We start from the raw sequence: 4,527 nt of genomic DNA, 5'->3' as shown, positions 1-4,527 counted from the left end.
TGTCCTCGAGGCGAGGGGGGTGGAGGGAAGAGGAGGGGGAAAAGAAACTCGCTTTTGTAAAGGAGGCTTTGCGCAGGTCACATTCGTCGGTGTCCCCTGGAGAATGGAACGCGCCGTCGGCGGGTCTGTGGCTTCCAAGCTCCTCCGTGCGGTGCACCTGCTGCCGCCAGCCAATGGGGTCTCCCCAAATCACCGCTCTGGCGCGAACTTCCCAGGGAAAGAAATGGCTTACGGAGGAAGTGATCGTCGAGTTTGGTGGTTTTGTCAGTTTAGGGTTCCAGTCCGTTTTTGTGGTTGTGTTTCTTGTTGGGCCGCCAGTGTTGGCATCCCAGCATTCAGGGTCAAAATCCTACCAAGGTGGCTGGAAGTCACGTTCAGGCAAGTGTTTTGAAAGCGCAATCAAGGTTATTTATATATGCCACTACTGTACACTGCGGCCCCTGTTTTGTTAGCCCAAAAATGGAAATCGAGCGAAGAATGGCAACTTAAGCGGATGGAATATGCACAGCTTGCAGACTGCAGACTTAACACAGAATAAGAGAATGAGAATATACGTTTAGAGAAGGTAAGGTAAAGGGTAAAGGGACCCCTGACTATTAGGTCCAGTCATGGACGATTCTGGGGTTGCAGCGCTCATCTCGCTTTACTGGCCAAGGGAGCCGGCGTTCAGCTTCTTGGTCTTGTGGCAGCATAACTAAGCTGCTTATAAATTTAAAATATAAATTTGGATTTGATATTCCACCTTTCACTCCCTTTAAGGAGTCTCAAAGTGGCTAACATTCTCCTTTTCCTTCCTCCCCCACAACAAACACTCTGTGAGGTGAGTGGGGCTGAGAGACTGAGGCTGAGAAAGAAGTGTGACTGGCCCAAGGTCACCCAGCAGCTGCATGTGGAGCAGCGGAGATGCAAACCCGGTTCCCCAGATTACGAGACTACCGCTCTTAACCGCTACACCACACTGGCTCTCACACTGGTTCTGGCAAACCAGAGCAGCACACAGAAAGCTGTTTACCTTCCTGCTGGAGAGGTACCTATTTATCTACTTGCACTGGCATGCTTTTGAACTGCTAGGTTGGCAGGAGCAGTGACCAAGCAACAGGAGCTCACGCCATCGCAGGGATTCGAACCGCCGACCTTCTGATCAGCAAGCCCTAGGCTCTGTGGTTTTAACCCACAGCACCACCCGCGTCCCTTAAAGAAGATAGGAAAACGTTTATTGAATATATGGGGGAAATTGTGTACACCTGAAAACATTGGCAACATTAAGATAAATTCAACGGTGTAAATAAGTTTTGGTGTGTGTAATAATGGAATACTGAATGGTTTAGTTTATGTAAAATATGCAGGGATTTATGTTATAAAATGAACCATGAAATGAAAGAGAAGAAGGGGAGTCGTTGATATTTTAAGGTTGTTTAAATGAATATTCTAAAATGTAAAACAGAAAATTTAATTAAAAATATAGGGGGGAAAGGAAAGAAAGTGCAATAAAGAGTTTGGACTGACTCGGAAAGCGTCCGTCCGGATCCTTCCCACAAGATACAGGTGATGGCAGGTGGTTGCAGGGAGGTGAGGGGTCCAACTGTAACACATCTGGAGGTCGTCGTTGCCTGCCTCCGTCTTCTGCAATTTAGCCTTGTGATCAATTATTTGGGATGGGACTTATCTGTCCACCCCCATATTTTATTCAAGTTGGCATCCCTGGAAATATTAGTAATTAGTACAGCAAAACCCAGGATGATCATGCTACTCCTCCTTCCTGCTGGTATGAATGGTCATGATGTTTGTCTCATAGAACTGTCTCAGTTAAAAAGTTAAAACCTGTCCCATCAAAACAGGATCAGAAAACAGCAGTGGCAAAATTGCCAAAAGTGTGTGTGTGTGAGGCTGCAATCCTAACTCCACTTCCTTGGGAACCCTGTTGAATTGAATAGGATTTATTTCTGAGTAAATATGGTTAGGCCTCTGCTATCATTGTTTCTTTATTATTAGTATGCTAACTGACAATAATAGTTCATGTGTCGGATGAGTAAGGCTGTCGTTCTCAAAAGTTAACAGTGATGCTGAAGTTTCACAAGCACAGCTCCTCCATCACAATGCTGTAGTGAATTTTATCTTTTTTAAGCTATGCCTGCTGAATATTGTCCTGCATGACCATTCCCAAAGAATCTTAACTCTGTTTCTTTTGGGAGTATGGGCCAGTTATTAAGACAGATTTCTGCTAAAATGTCCTGCCATCCTTAATTCACATGTAACACTGAAGGTATCTCTTTTGACCTCAGTTCTGTCAGCATAGGAGTATTAATAGCCTTCCTTGCCAAGCTGGATGACATACTAGTCACTAATAAACATAGGGAGAGCCCTGCTGGATTAGACAAATGTTTCACCTTGTCCAGGCTAACCAGTTCCTCTGGGATCCCTGTTGCTCAGTGCTATCTCTGAACCTGAAGATTCAGTCATGAGTAAAAGCTATTGATTACCTATATACTGATCTATGACCGTAATAAAGATTTGTATTGTATTGCTTACCTTATTCTCCATGGATTTGGCAAATACCTTTTTAAAGCTAAGTTGGTGGCTATTGGCATGCCTTGTAGCAACAAATTCCATAAATTATCTACTGTGTTAAAAAGTCTCTCTTTTTTTTTATCCTGAATCCTCCGATACTGTTTTATTGGGTGACCCCAGTTTCTGGCCTAATAGCAGTGGAGGTGAGCCTTTGACCCAAATTAGACCCATCAAGCCGATACACTTGGCCTGCGGCATGATTTGGTTCAAACTATGTCTGTGTGACCATCATGTGACTGCAAATGCTGGACAGCTTAAACTGCAGCATCAAGTTGAAAAGGAAGAACTAGGATCATGTTCTAGCTGTGCTCTTGCGTCTTCCTTTGCAGCCTCTGGCAGAATCCAGTGCTTTTTGAATCGGCACCTTTTCTGTTGCCACATTCAGAAAGTGCTGAGTTGCAACTGGAAAGGGAGTATCAGGAGCACACTAGGTGTAATGGTGAAGTGTCAAAGTGCCCCATGGAGAACAGGCCAGTTCTGTATCCAGCCTTTTGGCTGGATCTACAGTAGTTTCCCACCCTTGTATTAAAGGGAGAGAAAAATTAGTTCCACCCACTTTCTCCATCCAGGGCATAATTTGATAATCCTCTCCTGTGTCACCCCTTCCTGTGTGTGTGGCACAATTATTTTGAAGCAAGTCCTACCATATCCAAAGTAAGCAATGTCTAGAGCTCCCTCTCTAGAAAATGTCTAGAAAATGCCTGTCTCACCTTGGCAGCCTCCCAAATCTTATTTTGGTGCTGACTCTTCAGGCAGCAGAGGGCGCCTCAACATCTTCAGACAACTTCAATTCAACCACAGCCAGCACTGCACATTTTAAGGATTGCTTGGGCAATGTCAAGATCAGAAGCTGGGGCTTCCAGCCAAGTCTGAGCACAATAAATTAAGTGTTGGCTAAGCTTTCTGACTGTCAGAGATAATTGTGCTGTTTATGTGTGACAAAATGGCTGCCCTAAATGCACCAAATGAGCAGGAACACTGCAGGCAGCTATTTGCAGTGTTTACCTTTTTGAACCATTCCTGTCTTTTTCATTTAGCCTTATTCTAGTAAGTCATGCACAGTGCCGCTTTCAAAGTGTTGTTTCAGGCCTATCTCTCAATGCTAGCAGCATCAATTAATGACCAACAGCCATCCCTGTCTACTCAGAAGCAACCTCCAAAGCCCCACTGAAGTAAGTAGCGCTTATTGCTGTGTAGTCATCCATAGGATTGCAGTGTTGGAAATCAGCAATGGTGCTTTTGTAGTCACAGGGGGTGGGGCAACATACTTTTTAATCTTCACATAGGTAAAGGTAAAGGGACCCCTGACCATTAGGTCTAGTCGTGACTGACTCTGGGGTTGCGGCGCTCATCTCGCTTTATTGGCCGAGTGAGCCGGCGTACAGCTTCCGGGTCATGTGGCCAGCATGACTAAACCGCTTCTGACGAACCAGAGCAGCGCACGGAAACACCGTTTACCTTCCTGCCGGAGCGGTACCTATTTATCTACTTGCACGTTGACATGCTTTCGAACTGCTAGGTTGGCAGGAGCAGGGACAGAGCAACGGGAGCTCACCCCGTCACGGGGATTCGAACTGCCGACCTTCTGATCAGCAAGTCCTAGGCTCTGAGGTTTAACCCACAGCACCACCTGCGTCCCAATCTTCACATAGCTGCCATTTATCTAGCTCTGTATACTGTATATATAAAAAGAAGGTATCTGAAGAAGTGTGCATGCACGCGAAAGCTCATACCAATAACTAACTTAGTTGGTCTCTAAGGCGCTACTGGAAGGAATTTTTTTATTTTATTGTATATAAAAAGAGAGACTTCTGCTTCCAGCGTTGCAAGGGGTCCCTTAACAGCTCTGCCATTCTGTGACTCAAGCTCGGCGGCCCAGAGGCGGGAGCAGCAAATGGCCAGTGGGCGGGGCTTGCAGCTTGTCGTCACCGCCGCCGCGGAAGCGCGGCAGCAGGCCTC

The sequence above is a fragment of the Podarcis filfolensis genome (genome assembly GCF_964270895.1).
Source record: "Podarcis filfolensis genome assembly, chromosome: 10".
NCBI lineage: Eukaryota > Metazoa > Chordata > Lepidosauria > Squamata > Lacertidae > Podarcis > Podarcis filfolensis.
This window is presented reverse-complemented; position numbering follows the sequence as displayed.